Below are 26,769 nucleotides of genomic sequence, written 5' to 3' on the forward strand. Positions count from 1 at the left end.
TTCAGCACAGCAGCGCGCCATGCATATGTATGAAGGCGCGCTGCTGTGCTATAAAATGGACATGGTTCCATGTACGAGCACAGGGGGTGTGTGTGACAGCAGAGCTCTCACAATATACACACCCCCTGCACTCCAGAATTGCCTTTCGGCAATTTAAAATGACCGAGAATGCTCATAACATCCCCAACCTGTCAGGATAACAATTCTGAGTCAAAGCCATAAGGGACAATCATCCCTACCAAGACAAATGTTGTCAGAATAACAGATGTAGCATAAGCACATAATGCATACCTCCCAACCCATCAGAGTAAAGAATGTGGACAAAGCCAAAAGGGACAATCATCCCACAAAGCAGAAAGTTGATAGAATAACAGGTTCAGCATTAGCAGGGATACTCTGAAGGGTACAAATAAAATAACACAACAAATATATATATTTTTTATAAATGCGATAAAGTTTAAGTGTAGCTATGTGTGTGTGCCTGTTGCTTAGCTAAAACAGCACAAGAAGTTAAATTATCAAGAGACATCCAGCATAAGTAGTGTTTCAATAATGTAATGGTTAGAGCATATGCTTTGCAAACAGCCATTCCTGGTTCAATTCCCACTATAACCAATTTGCATTTTACATGTGAAAGCAGTACATAAACATTTATTTTTATAATTAGCTACTAAATAATATATATTTGTTAACCAGAGTACTGCATTAGGTCCAGATGTGAGGTCAGTTTAATAAAGTTGTCAAACCCCCATATAATCACAAGTGCCCCATACAGTATAGTCACACATGAATAAATGTAATGAAAATACATTGGGGATGTCAGGGAGAGTAAACAAATTTATAATATGTAATGAATGATGAATCAATGCCATACAGCAGATAGTCTATAAAATGAAAAATAACCAGTGCTAAGCATTGCACAGTTCTGGACTTGTCCCTTTAAGTACTGCCAACCTTAGCTAAGCAGGTTTGCCCATAACATAGCTTAGCTCAGCATATTCAAAACCGTCCAATCACGGCAAAGGGTGGACAATCAGCCATATTTAAACCCAGAGGTGGGAATACACCTCATAACTGTTTGCAGCTTCCCACTGTAGGCAGTATGGCAGGAGTTGGTGAGGGCGTGCTGGAGCATACAGGAGTCCAATGTCATAGTATGACTCCTGGTACAAAACCATGATGAGAGACTGCTGCAGGGTCAGTACCAAGGCTCCCAATATAAAGCGGAAGCCTGGGAGCATCTCGCCCGTAATCTCACCAGTGCCACTGGTATCCCTCAGACTGCTGAGCAGGTCCGGCACCACTATGTTGACTTGAAGCGGAGAAAGAGGGAGCTCTTGGATGAGTGGGTCCAAGAAGCAAGGCAGAGGGATGATGTCCCAGCAGTGTGTAAGTACTCATACCAACAACTGTTTACCAATGTCCAGTCTGTGTGTATGATGGATATGTATGCCTAAATATTTCTCTATTCCCCTTACAGCTGCAGCTGAGTGGGCTATGAATCAGTAAGCCCATGCTAGTAGGCAGCAAAGGATGCGTTGCGAGGCTGGTGAGTAACAATCCTGCTTGTAGTAGTCATACCAAATAAATATAAAGTAGTAGAAAGTCACCTGGCAGTATAAAAACTGTGTATGGGTTGTACTGAATAAACCAGACAATATGACAGTAATAGTCCCATATAGGTCATATTTAAATAAAACTGTAACGGCCTAGCAATAAAGCTCTAAATCCTGGACATGCTGTGTTTACTTTGGTACTGTATGGCATTTATTGTTGCATTCTCTGAATAGTAATGTTGTGTTAACCACAGTTACCCACAATGTGCTACATAAAAAATGTCTAGGAATCTTTGTATAAGACTGTTGTAAGTATAAGATTAGATTGTACAATCAAGAAAGACTTAGACAGAAAACACTGAAGCAATAGACAGTAATATCCAAATAGCACACTCTGCTGAGACTTAAAATTGCTGTATTTTTAGCAGACACAGCCATGGTTCAAATCTTGGGAGTGGTAGTAAGCTGTATGCATAATCATACCTCTCAACTGTACAGATTTTTTTTCAGAATGGATAATTGGCTCATATTTTCTGCCTGTTCCTCTGTCCCCCTGGCAAATCAGTGGGATGATCTCAGAATTGTAGTCACTAAATAATGACATAATATTTGATTTTCAGAGCTCAGAACCTTCAGAAAATGTATATTAAAACAAATCCTGTCACTCTAGCAACTCTCCAAGTTTATGAGAGCAATATTCAAAATATGTCCTTATTTGTACCCCCATGTTGTCAAGCTTTGTCCACAGTGTGTGCATTAAGAGATTGAGAGGTATGACTCGGAAACTGGGAATATGTGTAGAAGCAGTCAAGTAGTGTTAACAAACATTCCCTCCACAGGTCTGTCAGATAAGAAAAGTGTGCCTGCCAATAAAGATTTAAATCCTGGACTGGTAGTGTTTACTCTGGTATAATATGGCCTGTGACATGTAGCATTCAGTAACATCTGATATCAGAATAGTACTGTTGTGTCAACCACTGTTTCTCACACTGTGCTACATAAAAATATGTCTAGGAATGTCTGTATAAGACTGTTGTAATTACAAGGTCAGATTGTACAACCAAGAGAGACTTAGACAGAAAACACAGAAGGAATAGACAGCAATATCCAAACAGTACACTCTGCTGAAAAAAGAAGTTATGTACTCACCATAAAGTTCCATCTGAGTAGTTCTACTTCATTTGTCTTCAACCTGTGGAATACTGGATCCATATCAGTTCCGAGCTGGCAACTGTACTAGCATCTTCTCCATGCTCCAAGCTCCTCTTCTTATCCATAACACACCTCATTACCTTCCAATCCCCAGACTGAGTTTGCTGAACCTTATACTGACAACCCAACCTGAAAAATACTTGTGACCTACAACTGCAGCCCGTAGGTTGTTCATATGCCAAGGTCCGGGGGAAGGAGGGTGGGATGGTTGAAGACAAATGAAGTAGAACTATTCAGATGGAACGTTATGGTGAGTACATAACTTCTTTATCGGAAGTAGTTTACTTCATTTGGTCTTCAACCTGTGGGACAGAGTCCCCAGCTACTCAACTCCTGGGAGGCCCTCATGGAAGGATGTTCCGGAGCACCGCAGAACCAAAGGATGCTCTTCTTCTGGAATTCAAATCCAATTTGCAGTGAGAAATAAATGCATGCGATGTGAACCAAGTAGCTGCAGAACAAATATCATCCAAAGACACTTTAGACCAAAAAAGCTGCAGATGTAGCCATTGATCTAGTGGAATGAGCTCTCATCTGACCCTTAGGAGACATGCCTCTGTCCTTATAGACCTGAAGGATACATAAAAAATCCATCTAGCAATAGTGACCTTGGAGATAGGTTCTCAAAAAAGGGTTTATAGAGTGATACAAACAGCTGATCAGATTTACGGAAATTTTTTGTCCTGTGTAAATAGAATCATAACTGCCTATGAACATCCAGCAAGTGGAGTTTGTACTCCATCTTGTTAGAAAAATTAGGAAAGAACACAGGCAATTGATGGCCTGACTGATATTGGCAGGTGATGCCACCTTAGGAAGAAAGGATGGATTGGTCTGAAGGGAAACCCTATCTTTATGAAAAATCATATAAGGAACTTTGATGGACAAGGCCTGCAGTTCTGAGACCCTTTTGGCAGAGGTAATAGCAGAGATAATAGCCACCAGAAAAGCTGTTTTCCAAAATAAATATTTCAGATCTACTGTTGCAGCAGGCTCGAAAGCCGGAGGGACCAGAGCTTGAAGAACCATAGTAAGGTCCCAAGGGGGAACAGGATCCTTGACGGGGGGGGGGGCATAACAAAAAGGTGTCTTTAATAAAAGCTTTACACAGTCTGGAGGAGGCTAAAGAGGCAGAATTCTCACCCACATGAAAATAAAAAATGTCAGCCAACTGAACCTTGACTGTAGAAGAACTAGCCCAGTGTTTAAATATATCAGCTAGAAAATCAAGAATGGCAGAAATAGGACCCGTGAAAGGGTCTAAACTCCTTTGAGAGGCCCAAAAAGAAAAATGTTTCCACTTGCTGCAATAAACCTTCCTGGTCGAAGACTTATGAGCAACCACCAAAATAAATCTAACTGAGGAGGATAGTCCAGGAGTCCTAGCAATCACGAGAACTGTAGCAGCCAGGTGGTGAGCTTCAAACTGTCCAGATTCAGATGAGGCACCCCCAAAGGGTGTGAAATCGGTTCCTGAATGGGATCCAGGATCCAAGGCGGAGCCAGAAGCTGAGACCAAAGGAAGGGAAACCATACCTGGCGAGGCCAAAACGGGGCAATGAGGATCACTTTGCTCCCCAGTCAACAAGCTTTCTGTAGAAACCTTGGAATAAGAATTACTGGTGGGTAAGCATACAGAAGACCAGGAGGCCAAGCATGAACTAGGGCATCTCTGGGGGACTTCTCCAGCAGGGGTTCAAGAGTGAAAAACTTGCTGCACTTCCCATTGGAAGGAGATGCAAAAAGATTGTAACAAGGTTGACCCCACTCGTGGAAGATCTGTTCCGCTACTGAAAGATTCAGAGACCACTCATAAGGCATCAGAATAGTCCAACTTAGCCAATCTGCTAGGATGTTGGACCATCCCAGAATGTGCTTTGTGATGAGAAAGCGACTGGTGGAGATCGCCCATTCCCACACTCTAATGGCCTCGCGACAAAGGGGGTAAGATCTGGTCCCTCCCTGTTTGTTGATATACCAGACCACTGACATGTTGTCTGACTGAATTCCAATTGTTCCCAGAGGAAGAAAGGCATGAAGGGCCTGCAACGCTAGAAGGACTGGACTCATCTCTAGGACATTTATGTGCAAGCTGGTCTCTACAGGGGAATACAGGCCTTGGACTGTCCTGCCCGAATAATGCCCCCCCCCACCTGAGCTGGGACCATCCGTGGTCACTGTGGCTTGGACCTGGGCTGGAACAAAGGGTCATCCCTCCAAAATGTCCGAAGAACACATCCACCATATGAGGGATGACCAACAGCCTCAACTGAGTTGAATTGGATATGCCAATGACAGTTCCAACAGGGACCATTTTACAGCTAGAGTCCACTGTAGAATTCTCATGTGTAAACGAGCACATGGGAGAAGTGTTATGGTCGCCGACATCAAGCCTAAGGCCCTCAACACCAATTCTGCCATTGGGAGATGAGAGCAGTAGATCAGGGAGACATACATCCTCAGATTTTGTACTCTCTCCAAAGTCAGGAAGATGTTGCACTGTAGAGTATCTATCCTGGCCCCAATGTAGTCCATCCCCTGTGCAGGATCTAGGAATGATTTGGATGCATTGATTGTGATCCCCAAATGCAGGGCAAGAATCAGGAGGTAATCCCTGGTTTGGAAGAGTAGACACCTGGTGGAAGCAGTGAGAAGCCAATCGTCCAGGTACAGATAGACCTGAATCCCCTGAAGCCTCAGGTGAGTTGCTACCACCGCCATCACTTTGGTGAACACCCTGGGGGGCTGTGGTGAGACCAAAGGGTAGGGCTCGAAATTGGTAATGATTGACTCCAAGCCGGAAGTGGAGGAACCTCCTGAAGCTTCTGTGCATCTTTATGCGATAGTAAGCATCCTGGAGCTCTAATGAGCACATCCAGTGACTCTCTTGCAGGTACGGCATGATGGACTGTACTATGACCATCTGGAACTTCTCTTTGGCAACTGACAGGTTCAGGGTAGAAAGGTCCAGAATGCATCTTAAGTTCCCATTTTCTTTGGCACCAAAAAGTACCAGGAGTCAAACCCCAGTCTGGACTGATCTGGGGTGACAATTTCGATGGCTCGTTTTTCTAGCAGCTAGGAAATTTCCTGTGCTACTGCCTCCCTTTGTGTGGGTGGTACATCCAGAAGGTGTTTGGGAGACTTGGGGGGGGAACCCACAAAGGGGATAGAATATCCTCTGGATATGATCTGAAGCACCCAGCGGTCTGATGTTATGGACTCCCATACCGTTAGGTGCAAGGGCAATCATCCCTGACTGCATCTAGGGTACAGCAGACGGGCCACCCCTCAGGGTTGCTGCCCGGGTCTGCCCAAGAAAGGTTCTCGAGACCCAAAATTCCTCGGACCCCGTCTGCCTCTGGGCCAGCATCCATTCTGTCTCTGTGTCGGGGAAAGAAGAGCTCTGAATGTCCCAAGAATACTGTGACTTCTGGAACCACATCTTCTTTTGCCCACTCTGGTTCTGGGAAAAGGACCTTTTAGGGTTCAAGAAGCAGATCCCAATGGCAGACAGTGTCTTCCCGTCCTTCTCACTCTGAACTAATGTCTCTCTGATGGTCTTACCAAAGAGAGTAGAGCCGTCATAAGGGGAATTGGCAAAGGACACCTTGAAATGCTCCGAAAACTGACATAATCTTAGCCAGGCATTGCACCTCATGGACACGCCGGATCCAGCCGCCCTAATCGCTCCTTCAGTAACATGTGAAAGGAGTCACATGGACATGTTGGAAACTGCTTTCAAAGTGGCCATCCTCATGGAAAATGAGACCCTGTCCTTCTGTGACATGGACTTAGCGGGAGACTCCTCCAGCTCCTTTACCAGGTCACACTGGATTCTAATGACATGGGCCAGGTAGTTCAGTGCCCTAATTGAAAAGGTAGCTGAAGCATACACCTGCTTCCCAAGGCAGTCCATCATCCATGACTCCCAGTCAGGAGGATCAGGAGGATGAACCGAGGAACTCTCCTGGGCAAGTTCCTTCTTTGTGGCTGCTGCTACCACCATACCATCTATGGGGGAGCCCTTGTTCCATGCTGGGCTGTCTGTGGGGGGACTCAAAATTTTGTCGGGACATTTTGGAACTGGATCTATGGTGTCCAGCTCCTTCCATGCCTGCGAGGTGATCAGGTCCACCAAATGATCCATGGGAGGGGACACCCACGAAGTAGATGGGCCCATGCTGAAAGCCTCCAGGAACATGGACTCGTCAGAAGAAGGTTTGGAGGCAGACCAACCTCCCTGTTGGTGCAGGATTTCCATGATGTCTCCAAAGGAGACATCCTCAGGAGGTGACCTAGGGGAACCTTCTCCCTCATCCAAGTTCGTACACTTGGTGAGGGACTCGGGGGAATCCAAGTGCCTCCTCTTGCAAGTATGCTTGCGAGGCACTTCTCTGGTGGGGCTCTCTGCATAGAATTCGCAAGCCAGTTGTTTCTCAGGGGGAACCACCTGGGGCTCCTTGAACAGGGGCTGTCCCTCTGGTAAAATGATGGGGAACTATAGAAAGAGTTGAGGGGGTCTGAGTGAAGCCCGAGGGGGCAGTCAGAAGTCACGATTCAGCGGAGACAACCCTTTCTACCACGCTGAATGCACAAGGAGATCGAACCTCCTGAGAAACCAATAAGGAGGCCGGTCTCCCTACATCCAACAAGAGAATCGAGCCAGGCCCGAAGTGGACAGAGCTCCTAGGGAGGGAATTTGGCACGACAAAGGTGGAGCCGATGAAAAAAGTTCCACTCCTTTGGATCCGATGCCCAAGCACTGGCTCCGAGAGTGGCTCGGATTCGAGCTGGTCAGATCCTACACACTCCAGGCAGCTGTTGGTGGAGAGGAAGCAGGTCCAGTCAATGCCAATCCCCTGACTAAAGCTATCCTCAGATCTGAATACTCTGAACCCGATGGATGGATTGGGGAAGGAGATATCAGCTGGAAAAAAGGAAGCAAGTTCCCCCCTCCTGAGGGAGAGGGGGCTGGCAAGACCTCCATCTGGATCTGAGTACGGATGAACCTTCCCATCATTTTATCCATATCAACCTCAGACAAAGACCAGGTGGTCCTCAACGAGGCCACGGACTCCGACCTTGCGAGTTGGGGCACCGAGGCCCTAAAAGCTGACCATGTCTCCTCCAACTCCGGGGAGAACCTCGGAGATCAGAGCCGAGGGGAGTCACAGATCCATAATGTTTTGACTGGTGAAGGGAAGTCCGGATACCTCTTGTGCTTTTCCCTCAACTTCGACTCTCTCTCCTTCTTTCTGCCCCTTTTCCATTCTGCTTCCTCAGGCTTTTGCACAGGAGGTTGATTCCCAGCCTGGGAGGGATCGGAAGCCAGGGGAAGAGAAGAAGGAGAGGCGTCCATAGCAGCCTCTGTGACCAAAGCCGAAGACAAGACAACAGTCTCAGAAGGGGGAAGAAGGCCTTTAAGGGATTTCCCCCCTGCATAACACAGTTTTATTGTGTTTTACTGGTAGGTAAATGGTGCTATTTCAGGATGTCAGTCTTTCGGAATGTCAATCATATGGTGTCGGCCATATGAAACTTTGCATTCTGAATGGTCAACATTCTGAAGTAGGCCCATATATATGTATATATATATATATATATATATATATATATATATATATATATATATATATATATATATATATATATATAAATATATATATATATATATATATATATATATATATATATTATATATATATATATATATATATATATTATATATATATATATTGTGTGTGTGTGTGTGTGTGTGGATGTGTGTGTGTGTGTGTGTATTGCATTTGCACATTGGATCCACACTCTGAACCTCTCACTGCAAATCATCTGACCAAAGGCACTGTTAATGGGGGTGAAGGGACCCAAAATAGAGATCTCTTGTAATTATTGCCATTATCCCTTCCTCCACAACTGAACTGATTTGACTTGCAACACAATAACCAGCATTTTCAAGTCTTGAACCCAGGACCCTGCACAACATAGCCACAACAAGTTAACAGTAAGCCATCTCAGCTGCAAGATGTCAGGATGATTTCTCTAGCATATCATGCAGAACAGTCAGTCTACCATAGGGAATGTACAATGTGGAAGCATTAAACATTCGTATGATACACACACACACACACACACACATATATATATATATATATATATATATATATATATATATATATATATATATATGGGTCTACTTCTATTCACCAACATCCCATTTCACTGAAACCCATTTCACTGACAGCTCATTTCACTGACAAACTTTCAGGGCTTCGCCCACACTAAATGTGGGGCTGTGCCCCCCACACCCCCCCAACTATATATTACAACTCCACGGTCGCACAACAGTGGGGAGGGGGGCAAATCCCAGGTTTTTGCCCTGATTACTTTTGTCAGTGAAATGAGGCTGTCAGTGAAATGGGTTTCAGTGAAATGGGATGTTGGCGAATAGAAGTAGACCCATATATATATATATATATATATATATATATATATATATATATATATATATACACACATACATACACATATAAATATATAAATACTTATATATATATATATATATATATATATATATATATATATATATAAAGAATATATATATAGAGGGTGCACAGCATGTCAAACAGTCATTATTCCTACAGTTGCCACCTTTTCAAATGACCAGTGTCTGATTCTTTCCTACAAATGTGAATTACTGCATGAAACATATACCCACACTTAATGCAAAGGACAAGACATCACACACAAGTTTGCATACATAGAAATGTTTATTTGTCTACTATTTCAGTTGCTTATGCCATTACTTATAGCAGTTAGGTGTTTGAAATACATAATAACCGATTAATGCAACTCTCAAACAAAACATGTGATCCAGTAATTTGCAAAACATAACATACTTTGCTGTCTATGCTAAAGCCTTCAAGTAGTACAATGGTAAAAAACACACTTGCCTTGAAGATAAGATTCAATCAACACTTAATTACAGATGTTGTTCAGCAGCCTCCAATTACACTCTGTACTCAACCCGTAGGGGAAAAAGTATTAGTTGCCACAATGTAAATGCATTTGTTACATAACAATGCTTAACTTAAAACATCACTACCACACTGACAAACAGAACTGTGTGTAAGACAGTAAGCTCTAACCCACTACTGTTCCCATGGTGAACAATACTCACACACTGTCCCTAGGTCTGGAACCTTATACAAACATGCAGTTGACCTGTGTCCGCAAGTCCTGTTGTAAGAGGTATTGCTACCTGCTCTCTGAAACATCGTTGCCCACACAGAGAAAGGATGTCTTCCATACAAGAAAGGTAAAGGGACAATGCTCACATGATGTAGTCATTTATTGTAGTGGGTTGCTATGACACTGGCTATTGGAAGTACTACACAGCTGGCTGCATGCAATTAGCAAGTGGGGAACACCAATTGGTGCAGAGGCTATCATCTGATCATGAGCATCACCTACAAAAGCCATGCTGCAACCTATCCAAACCAGCTCGATCTCTGTAGTGGAGAGGGAGAGATAGAGAGAGAGAGAAATAAAAAAAAGCAAAAACAAAAATAATACTAAAAAACAAAAATACTACTAAAAAAACAAAGCAAACAAGGAAGATATCCAACTGGTACACAGAAGAGAGCACAATAATAAAGAAGGTATGAGAAACATGTCAGCATGTAATTGAATGTAGTACTTGGTTTGTAATAATGGGATAGAAGATGAAAGATTTATATGTGCCATCAAGACTTGCTGTAATGATGTCCTGCTGAACAACTGCTATGGACACAGCATCTGACCCTGTGGGCAGTGGGCTATACCTGTCAACTGTGCAGATCTGCACAGAATGTCAAGATTTAAGCCATCATAGTGTTTTTTCTGTTCCTCCAAACATCTATATTAGTCTGGCAAATAGCTGAAGGTGGTGGTAATGAAGCCATGATAGACACATGAGTTTCAGACCCCACCACCTTCAGAAGAGTCATGGTAATGTGAAATGTATCATGCACAAACTTTATAGGTTTGTAATAGGCATGCCGCATAACTAAGATCTGTCCCTATATATCCCCCCTAATGTTAGGCTGTGTCCACGTGTGATGCTCTGTTTTGTAGTAAGGCAGAACAGCCCAGCTGTGGAGGAAGGAGGTTCAGAGTGTGGATCCGATGTCTGAATGCACCCTATATATATATATATATATATATATATATATATATATATATATATATATATATATATATACATACACACACACACACACATATATATATATATATATAAATATATATATATATAATATGTGTATATATATATATATATATATATATATATATATATATATATATATGCATATAATATATGTATATATGGGTCCCCTTGACTTCATCGACATGCCGAAACACCGACGTTAAGAAGACCGACGTGAGAATACCGATGAGACAGATGATCGACAATGTGAAATCCCGACAGCCAAAACACCGACATGGGCAATGTGTGAGCGCAAGTCGGTAAGTGTGCGATAGTGAGGGATTTAGCGTTAGGGAGCGGACAGGTAAGTGTGTGCTAGTGAGGGATTTAGCGTTAGGGAGTGGGCAGGTAAGTGTGTGCTAGTGAGGGATTTAGCATTAGGGAGCGGACAGGTAAGTGTGTGATAGTGAGGGATTTAGCATTAGGGAGCGGACAGGTAAGTGTGAGATAGTGTGGGATTTAGGGTTAGGGTGCGGGAAAGGTGAGTGTGTGGTAGTGATGGACTTTAGGTGTAGTGGCGGGTTAAGTGAGTTAGGGTTAGGGTGCGGGTAGGGTAAGTGTGCGGTAGTGTCGGACCTTACGGTTAGGGTTAGGGTTAGTGCATGTATAGTTGTGTGTTATGTGTAGTTTACGTTTTGTGTGTCGGTGTTTTGGGTGTCGGTGGTATGGTGTTCGGTTTTGTGAGTTGTCGGTTTTGAGCGTTTTCGGTGTTTTGGTGTCGTTGTTTTGAGTGTCGGGTTTGTGGCGTGTCGGTGTTGTGATAGGGATCCATTTATAAATATATATATATATATATATATATATATATATATATATATATATATGTATAAAACATTCCCCTGCTGTTGAATGACTGTGCTGCATGATATGTTTGAGAAAAAAATCACACATATCTTCAGCTCAGATGGCTAAGTGGTAAATTGCTGTTGCTACGGTGTGCAGGGTCCTGGTTTAGACACTTGCATGGACTGATAATTTTTCTGCTGGCCAGAACAACGGATGTTGGATACAGAGTGGTTAAGGCACTGTTAAGCAGTTGTAAGCGGGTGCAAAATGGACAGTTATGTATGGTGTGAAATTCTTTTTGAGAACAGATTGCTCTTTTTTGTTAAGGTGAGAGTGGGATGTTGAGGAAGGATAGTAGGTATATTTGGGGAGGTAGGTTGGGTTGGAAGACAGACAAGACAGCATACAGGGGCGGTATATGACACATGTGGGGGGTAAACACCTTGGACGGGGACAGGTGTTTGGAAATTGGAAGCCCATGAGCCCCCAAATGGAAACAGTGGAACTGAGGTCCCCACCTATGGGCAGTCACCACTGCACCATCATGGCCCTGAAGGTGGCTGTGCTGGGGGCTGAGCAGAAGAGGCAGGCTGACCCTCTAATTGTGCCATGAGGCCCTCAAGCTGGTGTAGCAGATCTCCCAATTCTCTGCAGAGCTCCCTATGCACCAGACCCTGGACCTGACTTCAGGTGACAGGCTCCTGTCTGAGCCCGCTCCCGGGGGGGGATAAGTCCCATCCCCTGAGGTGATTCCACCTGAAGTTAGTGCAGGACCAGCAGATGAGAAGGTCCAGGGGTGGGTCTCTGACATGTTGTGGCCCAGTGCCACGGCCGGATGAAGTGGGAGAGGTGGGTCTGCTGGGAACGGCCTTCCCAAGCATACTATTGTGTTGAAGTTTTAGAACATATGTGGGTTAGTAATAGTCAACACAATCCAGGATTAGTTATAACAGCATGCATAGATATTCCCATTAACCCAAAACACCATACTTGGAACAGTTGCATAGCAAACAGAACACATGCATATATGGAACCACAGTGGCCATTACAATGGCATGCAGGTTACATTGATAGCAACAGGCCACCAATGATAGTGTTTCAACATGGAACATGAATAAAACACATTTCAATATTTGTTGAACAATAGGATATATGCCCCAACAGTAGGTTTGGTGTAAACATACCCACTGATTTATGTGTTTAGATTATTGTTGCAGATATGGTCGGGGAGAGATGTCAATTAACAACTATTATATCCTTGCAGTATGAGGTCCTCTGACCTTTTTTCCTGTTTATGTCTTCCAGGTACAATACCTCATGAACGTCTCCCTGCATATACTCCTCAGGAGAATGATATTATCATAAACTTCATTGTAGTACATCACAGAACTCTCTTTGGTTGCAGGGCCCATAATCTGCAGGAGAGGACTACCCTGTGGAATGAGCTCATCTACAGGGTAAATGATGTCGGCCTGCATAACCGCAGTTATGAGTAGGTGCGACATCATAGCACTGATCTCATCCGCCACGCCCGTCAGCATGCTGCTGCAGTTATGAGGGACCATCTAGCCACAGGTGGGGGTCATGCCATCCAGCCTCTATGGACACATGCTGAGGAGCTCCTCACCAGCCTTGGGGCACCCACCTGCCAGCCAAGCCTGGAACCTGAAGATAGCATTGTGGAGGTGAGTGCTACCCACACAATGGACAAGGAGCATGCAGGTAAGGCCTCAGGGCACATTAGTAGACCACTGTTGCTTATCCATCTTTATCTGTAAAGTATTTTCATCCATATGTCAGATATCATAGTTTGTTGCTGCAGTGTAGTAATGAACAGATGTGCATAATCTGGGTCTATATTGCAGTACTGAATGCTTAAAACAGCGAATGATGTTACATCGACACATTTTCAGTGAAAGCTGAAAATGTCGAATCCAAAGAACAGCGATTTCTTTCCTAGGGAAAGAAATCGCTGTTCCAACTCCCATAAAAAAAAGAAAAAACACATTACACAATTCCAAACACATACACACATACCCAATCCTAATTATACCCCCCAAAAAACCCAGTAAACAACTAAATACACATATGCACATAACCCAAACATACATTTAACGAAAAAAAAAATAAACATTTTAAACCATATGCGCTTACCTTAACCCGCACCCTAACCCTAAGGTCAGTAACTCTCGCACATTTACATAAACAGCTCCAGACACATATACACTTACATTTACCCTAACTCTACCCCCCCCAAAATAAAAGTAAACAACTGAAAACACATACACACGGAAATCAACCATACATTTAACATAAAATATACAACAGTAAACACTTTCATACATATGCACTTACCTTAACCTGCATCCTAACCCTAAGGTCAGTTACTGTTGCACAATCACGCTCGGGAGCTATACCGGACAAGGGACCACACTACACTTCAGAACACGGCAAAACAACAAAGAGGTCAAGTGACTTCTTTTCCAGGGAAAAATTTCGCTGAACAGCCGCTTAGCTGTTTTGCCTGTTTGCTCTATATGTGTCGACGAAAACGCATTCGACATAATGCGCTTTCGTTGAACTCATAGGAACCCCATAATATCTAGTATTGTGGGTTTGTACTGTTGATGTACTGAAATGCTGCTCCCACCCTGTACCAATGCCACAGGTGTGGCTCCTGACATTACATCTCTCACACAACTATGTAGGTCTCTCTGGTATACATCTGGGGCAGCAGCCTGTAGCTGGTGAGTATGGAGTTGTTTTGTTCAGGTTTGCCAATACACTGGCCATGTTATGGCCATGGTATTTGCCATGCACACATTTAACATACCTACCCATGCATGCTGTACATGTTCACTTATTGTTTCTGTTATCTGCACTGCATCACAGTGGTCACCATGGTGGCATATCTGAAGGGTATGTAAGAGTCCTTGCAGTATACCTAATAACCTGTCAGTGCAAGATGCGTCGACAGATATGAACATAATGGTGGGACAAATGACCTACATTAGGGACATGTCAGAAACATTGCCATTATACAATGGCTACAACAGTGTATACACCACTATTACAATGGCAACTGTTACAGATCTTCACAACAGCATATCACAATACCACAATCCACACCTTTTTCAACCTGTAATGTGATCTTAACATGAGCAATGAATGTGCAATATGGAATCCTATGTTAGGACAACAAATATGGGGAATACATACCTTAACAAACACTGGAAGCATATGTGTACACACACTCCAAATAACATATTGTGGAAGCAGCTTTTGAGGTACTGACAGCAGTCACTCTTTTTCAGTACACACCTTCCATCAAGTACAGGACCTCAATGTCATAGCAAGTCATGGTCTGCTGTCCAGAAATTATGTTCATGACATTTGCCCACTCACCTGCAACACAGGCAGCCGTGGCTTGCACACATCTTACAAAATATGGAATGTATCCCATATCCGAAAGGTACCACTCAGGAGTGGGAGAAGTAGCCTTACCTCACCATTGCATATACCATGGCAAACAGTGCAGACAGTCATGTATGTGACTATGAAGTATGGGACAACATTAATGTAGAAAATAAACAGATGCCCATCGAAGACAGATAACAAGACATGTTGCAAACTGGGTCATGGAGGCTGCCCAGAAACATGCAGCAACACTGAGGGACTTGCAGTAATGTCTGGCAAGTACTGCCTGTGCAGTACCTGTGTTGACAATCACCTGGAATCTGCATAAGTGTGGCCTATGGGTTAGGGTCAACATCATCCTGGGCTCTCTACAGGTAGCATATGCATAACATCAAGTCTCCCACAGGCATGTGTTGCAATGTGTAATGATGTACTGAGACCAAGGCTGAAACCTACAGACAGTATTAATAAGGATACATGTGGTGCACAAGCAACACCTCACTCCACCTCAGGCCCACCATCCCCATCTGTACATTGCTGGTGCCAGTGTATACCTTTATGTTTGCTGTTCATTAGCAGGAACTATGCCGGTAGACATGGCGTTCTGAATTTGGAACACTGCAAAATGACACTCATGTGTGGCTCATAGTTGTCAAGCATCTGCAATAAGGCTGAGGATGGGGAGGGGTGTCATCCTGAAACACAACAGTGAACTGAAGCATACATCCAAAGCTCACTAAGAATAGCTGTATCTGAACACAGTCAAGGTCATGAATTGTGCCAGACATAGCCCTGTCTCCACAGCAATAGTGAAGGCACTGTGTGACCTCCAAGGGCTGTGCACATGCGCTGACCTTGCAATCCGACAGAGCTGGGGGACATTTGTAGGGCGAAGTTACCAAATAATGACAAGTGAAGATGGGCCATGCCAGTATACCCCTTCCAGGAATAGTGACTGCTGTAGTACATTTAATGTCAATTACAGCAACAAACCATCTTGTTAAGGGTGTGCACACTTATGCAACCCACATATTGTGTGCATCTCAGTCAGCATCTGTACAACTAACACATTTGTTTGATACTAGATTTGATTGCACAGGTCATATGTCACATATCAGGTGTGTGTAATGTTAACATATGCAGTATTGTGGCCTCATTGCATATCATGGAAGAGGCTGGCATGTCAACAAGGGTGTGTACACTCCTCATAGCAACAGTAAGCTTTGAAGGTTGTCAGTGTAATCAGATTTTATTGCTCATACATGCACTGCTGATGATGAGATCTGTAAATCAGAGGTCAGGCATTCACTACTGACATCTGTCCTCATATCATCCCAGGTATGTATCAGACAAACACATAGGGGCTGTGAGCAACAGAGCAAACACAACTGCCACACATATACACATTCAGCAATGGTGTGTACACTTGTGAGGTATTGTGCACAGTACATGACAGGGTGCTGAACAGGTGCACAGCAATACTGTGTACATGGGTGCAGTGTGTTACAGGGGAAGGAGCATCACCTACTAACACAACTCACGCATTACAGAGATGTATAATGTTGGTATCAAGGAATGAGTATAACTGCAGTGCATGCTGTTGAGTGCTGTATGTCATGCATGTTGGCTGTTGGGTAATGAGAGGTCTGTGTAATATCTTTGTGCCTCCTCACCAGTAAGTATGTGTGTGTTTGTGTGTGTGTGTGTGTGTGCGTTTGTGTGCGTGTGTGTGTGTGTGTGAATGTGTGTAGAGGTAAGCAATGACATATAGGTCTTAAATTACATTTTTTGTTTTCCCCTCACAGGTGGTGAGGTGGGTCAGCGTCCCTCCTGCAGGCAAACTGATGTTAGTGTCCATACAGACTTGGATAATGATGATAGGTATGGTGAGGCAGAGACAGGGTTGTTAGGGGCTGAAGCTGTGCCATAGGTTGACATCCCACTTTTATCCACCCCATCCCCGCACACAGTCACAATGCCTATACATACCCCATGACTAGTGGCCATAGATGAGAGACAGTTGGCAGGTGGTGGCATGGGACATGAAAGTGTGGTGACTATGGCAAGTGTGTCTGTACACAGCAGCCATAGCCAGATGACCGGCGAGGTACCACACAAACAGATGTAAAGGAGTGCTCGTAGGAGGTCTGCTGGCCATCATGCTCCTGGAAGAAGTGCCACAGCAGGTGTCACCAGATGCATGTCCATCATGGAGGCACAGACACATATGGAATATATGGATATATGGTTTGGTGAGATGGTGGGAATCCTTGAGCATACAGTGCCTGTGTTAGAGCATATGGAGGGAGTAGGACGACGGCCACATGGACGTAGGTCAGCAACACCAACAGGTGGAGGTCTATGTGGACATGCAGCAAGTCACAGCTGCTCCCATAGTGGCAGAACCAGCACCAGCACTGCAGAGGGGTGCTGTCCACACCATAACACAGCAGGCCACGTGCATGTGGTCCTGGCTGGTCCCAACAGGGAATGCGGATCCAGCGGACATTTGTCATCATCAGGGGAGAGTACCATATCTGGGCTTCTACCTGGTAGTGCCCGTGGAACCCCTGGCAGGCACAGTTCTCATGTCTGTGACCAGACATGGTGAACTGTACACCCTGCCATGTACGGTCTGCAGCTGTCCAACAAACCCCTGTATAGGGCAGCCACATGGCAGAACTGTGTGCATACATACACACACACATCAACAACACAGCTAGGGCACCTCCATACCTATACCCACCACATCTGCAAAGCCCAGTTGATAAAGAACCCCCTAACACACACATGGTGTCAACCAAATGGCTTAGCCTAGGTCTCTGTCAAACCCACAACACACCCTGTGCATATGATGATACCTGTGCCACATTCCTGTCATCCATACCATCGATGCAGGGACATGCTAATATGGTTCTGATGCACAGGGTGAATGTACTAAGGTTTAGCAATGTAATGCTGTTTAACATGTTTTCAGCTGGAAAGTTTAATGCTTACATGCCAGGATGTGTAGCTGTCCAGCCATGATACATTATTAACTGACTTATTGTGGTCTCCATAATGTATTCAGTTTGTGTTGTAGATGTCTGTGTGTCAGCAGGATGTTGGTCTGCTGTTGTTTCCTACAAGGGGTATGACACTGTGGTGACACACTGACTGTGTCATATCCTGAGTACAGCTGAACACAAATAACAGGTCTGTATACCAGTTACTGCATGTGCCACATGGCTGATAGGTCTGAGGGGTGTATACAGGTGAGTGCATGGTGGCTGATGTCAGCAGGTCTTCTACAGTGGACAATGGTAAGTGTACTGGGTGGCACACACCAAATGTTTGTGAATAATACAGACACACAGAGGCTTTGGTGTTGATGCAATACTCAGAGAATGGATGTACTTAATTTTGCAGTGAACTCATTTTGGCCTATGCAATTCCTCCAAGACAAAATAGGCAAAACATCACATCAGTAAATAATCAGTCTGCCAGTTTAATGTCATTGACTATGGTACTGGCAGGGTATATGTCCTCTTCCCCAATGTAGAGCAATCCTGGAGTTGGCAAACATAGGTGTGCTGGTGTGGGTGGCACAGCCCTACACTTTGGCGGGTGTGGGGTGGCGTAGAGCCACACATAGTGTGATTAACAGCTACTTAACCTGTTAACATAAACTGCACAGTATTACAGCAGACTAAGCGGGGGGATACACACAACAATAACCCCAATAAGGGTGCCCACAACATCCACACGCAACAATATATACCAACTCCACTATCGCTGTACAGCTGTACAGTGGGGAAGAGGGCATTTACACATCTACTACTAGTTTTGATGGCATGAATTTCCAGAAGATTATTCCTTTGAAATGTTAGTGTTTGCCAGTCAGTTCTCAGACAAATGACCTCCTGGGACATGTATTTTCTGCAAAGTGAAGTAGATCCCTTCACATACACACACACACACACACACACACACACACTTACTTGGAAACACTGAGAATAGAACCCCTACCTAGATACTTATTGCTACTAATGTATTTGGCCTTAATTGCACACACTACACAGCTTTTAGGATGAGGTGTGTCCCAAGTTTCTTGTTAAGTGAAGAACATAACCAAGCCTTGTACAGTATGGTAATGGGGGATGTACTGGGTGTTAATGAACAATATATAGTATGACATACTGTCATATAAACATTGACAAACACATAACAGTCATAGACACATCTGAGAGACCTGGGTTTATTAGTGCTAACTACCTTGTCAGTGAATCTATTTTGTTACAGAGAATTTGCACACAGCACATGCATCATTGGGCTGGATAGTGTAATCAGTTACCTGTATGGTTGATGGTGACAGTGGTCCTCATACAGTGGACCTTGGGACATGTACTGGGGGTACCATGGTGTAAAGACAGTATACCCAGCACCTACACCCCACATTGGATATTTTACTCACTGAAATCCGTGATAATGCTCTGGCATACCCACAATCACACACTGACCAGGACTGCAATACAACCCCTTGTCTATCTAATCAGTGCTACTACAGGAATATGCATTTATTGCACATGCCACAGGGATAGTAGGATGAGGGTTTGTCAAGGCTCTCCTAATGTCAGCAACATCACTACCCCTTATAATGTGTAGTAAGGTGTATTGTATTTGGAGAATGTGGCCTCAGAATGATGTACCTACGAATATACACACTCGCACACATACACACATTTGCCAAGACTCAGAGGGTAACCTATGCCTATCTACCAATTTGTAGAACAGTGTTATGCTGGTACTGCAAGCTCCAGGTAGCCTATAGGGTGAAGAGTGTAGCAAGGTACATTTAATGTCAATTACAGCAGCAGCCATTTCTAACTATGGCAATGGAGGGTGTAGTGGGTGAGAAAGCCGTAAGGGTATTATCAACTACAAGTTTACAAACACATAGAGACTGTTATTCTCAGTAATGCACATTGACACATTTGTCAATACTGGGTTCCAAAGGTGCAGGGGGTCCTAGGTGTGTACAAGGCTAATGTCCGTGGACAGATGAGAAGAGCAGGGGATGTGGGTACACTAGTATCATGCCCCCTGACATTTGTCAGCAGGCCATCTATCAACTGATGCCACTTGAGTGATCCCCAGGGTGACAGTTAAACATAACATCCAATCATCTGGTTTTCTCTTGCAAAGGGCCAGTGAGGTGCTCCAACTGACGTGTATGCAACATATATTACAATAACATGGTCAGTGTCTGGGTTGGAGACCTGTACCCAAGCATGTTCTGTTGACTGTGGTGGTCTAGTTGAGGTATCCATGGCATGTGGTCCATACAGGATGGGGTTTCACAGTATATGGACTGTGTGAACAAAACTATCATCATATGTGCCACTCACACACTAACCCTACATATACTGGCCCAATGCAAAGTGTAGTCTGATGCCTGACTGTATGATGGGGCATGTTTCAGTCTGGCCCTACAAACATATATGCTGATAGGGTACCGTAAACTGGAGCAGCATGCAACGTCAGACAGAAAAGGACTGAGAAGAATGACAACTACCACAGTCTGTACACAGGCCAAGTAACATATTCACAATACACACTCTGCCAACAATCACCATAAGTACACAGACCTCACTACTGTACAGACTACAACAAGAATGTCCAGGTTTTGTTCTCAAATGTAAGGCCTACTATACATAACATGCCTAGCAGTCTGATATCTCACGGGCTTGTTATCAGGTATGATGTCAGTAAATAATGATATACTTTACATATGCACCTCTTACTGCAAGACATATGGACAAAGGGGACAGACTTGGGAGACAGAGGCACAAACACGGGGCCAATATTGACATATTGCTGTGATAAACTGAGAAAGTTCCTGGTGTAACAGGGTTTGGTGTGACATATCTCTTCTGAGGGATATGAAGTCAGTAACTCACATGGATGTCACCATGTACTGACTGCAATCATCAGAGTATGCTACTGCATTTCTAAAGATAGGAAATGTGTGAGTAACGCACCACATGTAAGACTCCAAACTCTGGCCAGTCTGCAGATAGCTGTACAGCTGAGAGTTTCCTCAACCATATAAAACGGTCATGCCAGACTTTAAATCATGTAGAACAGCCCTATCCACACAAACCATGTTAAACCAGCACTACTTCAAATGTAGAACAGCAATACTTATATTCTTTCCCATGTCTGGAACACCCCCCTCCTGTCTGTTGGCCTGACTCCATAGTGTATGTTGTAATAGATATTTCCAACTACCTTCTGTGATGCTGTTTGTCAGACACCCAAATGAAGTCCTGCTCGCAGTGAAGGAAAAGGGCCAACACCCAAATTAAGTGCTTAGTTATAGGCATGTGTTTCCATGCAATTGGCTGTAGGAATTATACCACAGCTTTTCTACATGCAATTAGCAAGTGAGGGACTGCAATTCATGCACAGGTCATCAGCTGATCATGAGCATTACTTTCAAAACTCGAGCTGCTGTCTATGCAAAACAGATGCACTTTTCCACATCCACATCAGAGCCACAAGGGCGGGAGACTTAAACCTCGACACGGCTATTAATAGGACGCGCTGGAGGGATAGATTCATCACCCAAAGACTCCCTATGCTGTGGAATAAAATCCCGGTATATGTGAGGCAGAGCACCTCGCTGGCCTTGTTCAAGAGAAATCTTGACCAATGGATGGGAGATCGCAGATATACCCCAGGGATTACCTCAGTGTCACTGCTCAACAGAGGCACAGCAAAATAATGGGTATAGTTCCCCATACTAAAGGGGTGGCGTAAGCCACAAAACTATGGGCTAGGCTTGTAAATGCCCTCGGGCAGATAGCCTAGTATGAACCTATGAACCTATGAACTAGACAGAGAGAGAGAGAGAGAGACAGAGACAGAGACAGAGACAAAGTAAGAAAGGAAGGGAGTAAGACCCAAGGATGTTTGTGTATGATCCGTAGGTGGAGAGTGGTATCTGGGTTTTATAAGGGTTGCCTATATTGTTTACTAATCCATACTGTCACATAGTAATTGCACATGGCTGTACACATTTATGGCTGAGGACTGTCTATAACAACCTCTACAGTGTTTGAAAACTGTTGGCCTTGTAATGTGGACATTGGGACATATAGGGCCTCAATATAATGATGTAGAAAACCCACACTTCAATGGATCCTGTCATTATACAATCACCCCAACACCCACACAGGATTCTGATGACACACACACAAACTCACACTTACCAGTACTGAGTTTCAAACCCCTACCTGACTATGCAGTGCTATTACAGTGTTACACAGTTATTGCACAGGCCACAGAGCTTACATGTTGGAGAGCTGTCCAAAGGTATCTTTGAAGGTGAGTGACATCAGCAGCAGTGCTAAAGGAGAGGTAAGGGAAGTGTAGTAAGTGTGAATGTCCACAAAAGCAGGTGTCAACAAAGACACACACACACATACACACACACACACACACACACACACACACACACACACACACACACACACACACACACACACACAGGGAAACACACACATTATCAAGTTGGCAAGATCAGGATTAGAACTCCCACCTAACTAGTTTGTTACACTACAGTATTACAGTTATTGCAAGCATCACAGAGCTTATATGGCTGAAACATGGCCAAAGGGTTATTTCAAGGGGAATGACATGAGCAGACGTGCTAAAGTGCGGCAATGGGAGGTGTATTGAGTGTGAATGGCTTCAAAATCATTAATCTCCACACACACACACACACACACACACACACACACACACACACACACACACACACACAGACACTTGCCAGTACTGAGATGCATTGATTCATTGCTTCACAGGTGTGTAGTAGGTGGATGGGCCTGAAGGCTGTACAAGGCTAGTCAAAGGGGAATACCTTGGCATCAGGCCACATGACAATTGTCTCCAGTGTGGCTCAGGGGTGCAGTTCCTGGAGTGGTCCCCAGGGGTGGGTATTGTATTCACCATCCACTCATCTGGGTTACTATTGTGGGTGCTAGTGATGTGCACTGCTTCCCATGTATGTGATCTATATTCCATAACATGGACAGTATCTGGGTTGTGCACATTTCCCACATGCATGTTCTTTGATGTGTGAAAGTGTACTTTAGGTCTCTGGGGCATGTTGTGTGAACAGATAGATATCTTCTGATGTAGCATTCCTGACCTCATTTGATGAGACCTGACGATAGAACTGAGGTCGTGCTTGCACCTACATTGACAGCATGATACAGGTATTCAGTGGAGTTAATGGTGTCTGTCCATACAGGGCATGTGTATAAGGCATGGTATTCCCTTTGTGGGTTACATTTACAGACTCAACAGTTGTTGCAAGCTTCCAGTGGAGAACATAGCAAAAGGGCCACTGTAAGCATTTATTTGCCTACTGCGGTGATGGAACAGGGTGCCATGTCCTTTTACTTGCCGGATAACGCACAGTCAGGAGATGTAACACATCACAGTACTTTCTGAGATCAGAGAACACTCTCCACTGCCATCACACCGTGGTTACTATCTATGAGTCAATATGCAGGAAACTATCAATATAGTGGTTGTTGCCTAGCCAAGTGTGTTTGTGTATGAGACATGGGTGGAGAGTGTTCTCTGAGTAATAGAAAGGTTGCCTATATTGTTCACCGATCTATAATGTCACATGTAGGGCTATGGATTGTCTACACCAGCCTCTTTGTTTGGCATCTGTTGTCCTTGTAAGGTGGACATTGTGACATATACTAGGTCCTCAATATAATAATTTAGCAAAACGCGCCCCACAATGGATCCTGTTATTACACAATCACAGCAAGCTCCACACAGGATACTGATAACAGACACGCCCTTGCCAGTACTGAGATTCAAACCCCTACCTAGCTATGTATTGCTACTATAGTGTACCACATTAATCGCATGTGCCACGGAGCTTATAGGATGGATGTTGTCCCAAGGTACTTCTAAGGTGATGAACATCACCAGCCCTTGTATATACTGGCATTGGGTGATGTAGTGAGTGAGAGATCCCAAAAATAATTTTACCCTAAACACATTTACATTTGCCAGTGGTGAGGTTCAAACCTCTATCTAACAATATTTACAGACTAATTTTGTTACACATTTACCACATGTACCACTGACCTGACATGGTTTAGGGTTGGCAACAGGTACTTCTAATGTGGATGACATCTGCAGGACTGCTAAAGTCAGGCTCTGAGATGTGTACTGGGTGTAAATGCGGCCAACATGTTTGGGGTACACACATACATATGTACACACACAAACACTTGCCACAGATGAGATTCAAACCCATACCTGTGTACTTACTGCTACTACATTTTTCCACATTTATGGCACGTGCCATGGAGCTTACATGTCGGAGAGCTCTCCACAGGTATCTTTGAACATCAGCAGCAGTGCTAATGGAGGGGTAAAGGGAGAGCAGTAAGTACAAAGGTCCATAATATCAGGTATTATCAAAGACACACACAGAGTTTCACAGTTGCCATGTCTGGGATTAGAACTCATCCCTAACTAGTATGATACACTACAGCATTATGCAGTTATCGCAAGTGTCATGGAGCTTATATGGCTGGCCCTTGTCCAAAGGGGTATTTCAAGGTGACTGACATCAGCAGACTTGCTAAAGTAGGGCAATGGGAGGTGTAGTGACTGTGAATGGCCTCAAAATCACCCCCCCCACACACACACACACACACACACACACACACACACACACACACACACACACACACACACACAGAGTTTCACAGTTGCCATGTCTGGGATTAGAACTCCTACCTAACTAGTATGTGACACTATAGCATTATGCAGTTATCACAAGCGCCATGGAGCTTATGGGGCTGGTCTTTGTCCAAAGGGGCATTTCAAGGTAACTGACATCAGCCATCTTGCTAAAATAGGGCAATCAGAGGTGTAGTGACTGTGAATGGCCTCAAAATCATTCATCTCCACACACACACACACACACACACACACACACACACACACACACACACACACACACACACACACATACACACACACAGTTTCACAGTTGCCGTATCTGGGATTAGAACTCCTACCTAGCTAGTATGTTTCACTACAGCATTACGCAGTTATTGCAAGTGCCACAGAGCTTATGGGCTGAAACCTGGCCATAGGGTTATTTCAAGGTGACTGACATCAGTATGAGTGCTAACATGGGCAATGGGAAGTACAGTGTGTGTGAATGGGCCATAAACCATTCCTCTGGAAACACACACACAACTTTACATTTGACAGGACTGGGTATACAAATGCTAGATGAATGTTGCACAGTTATCACAAGCACCACAGACACTATAGGGCTAAGGGCTACCAAAAGCAATGTCTACAGTGATTGACATTGGCACATCATGTGATATTGGCCAATTGGATCTGTGGTGGGTGGGACAGGCCTCATGATGGAAATCTCTCTGTCACTGTCTGTCTCTCTCTTCCCCACATCTCTGTGTGTGTATGTTTCACCTATTATAGTGTGTTGGCCTTGGATATGTGTGAGTATTCCTATCCAATGTGTGTGCAAAGCATGAATGTTGTGCAATGTGGTGTGTGTTCACAGACATATGCGACTGACATATATATATAGTCCACTGTTGTCAGACATGGGCTTCATTTCTCTGAGTGTAGGAGCATGCCCAGTATGACCTTCTGTAATGAGTGTAAGAATCCATTCTAGGTAGGTTGCACTCCAGTCCAGGATTTGGTGTTCTACACCTACAGCTAGTGACCTGGTTCTGCAGGATATCTGTAGATAGGTTGATAATATGGAGTCACAATGGGCAAAAGATAGTGAGATACTGTAACTATTGTGTCTGTGCTGCTTGTGTTACATGGTTAGTGTTAGCAGAGATATTTCTACATATGTACTCTTTTACACTGTGTTGTATTATGTCATCAACTACTGACAGATATACTTATTTGCTCACAGTTATTTTCTAGGAAATACAAGATGCATGTAGCTGTGTCCAGTATTGTGGTCTGCAGCCTACATATTCTTGCACACTCATGCCATTCTGGAGGGATAGCTGCAGACACTTGCTGATGGGTCTGTGTAAAGGGTCCAGCACCTTGGTACTGTGGTGGCTGAGGATCCCCTGCTTGTACATATATTGATGTAACAGAATGGCCATATCCTGCTGTGGGCATACCGCTCAGCTGTACAGATTCACCCAGGTTACCCAGAGGCAGGGCTCATATATCTGGTCAGTTCCCCTTCACATTGTGGTTTACAAGCAGGTTTGTAGCCACCTATTACTGGGTTTGCAGGCAGGCATAGTATGGGCACACATCAGAGTTTCAGACTTCAAAGACTCCATGATGTCCATGCTTCTACATCCCCACTCTGTTATTCTATCCTCTTCCTAACATTATGCGAGATATCTTGGAAGTATCCCTATAGTTGTCCCTTCATCCCAGCAGTATTTAGGGGTTGGTCCACAGTTCATGCAGTAGGACATGGTGGGCATGCTACTGGGATTTGTCAACATG

Source organism: Protopterus annectens, chromosome 4.part0 (genome assembly GCF_019279795.1).
Source record: "Protopterus annectens isolate FY-2018-M chromosome 4.part0, PAN1.0, whole genome shotgun sequence".
Lineage (NCBI taxonomy): Eukaryota > Metazoa > Chordata > Ceratodontiformes > Protopteridae > Protopterus > Protopterus annectens.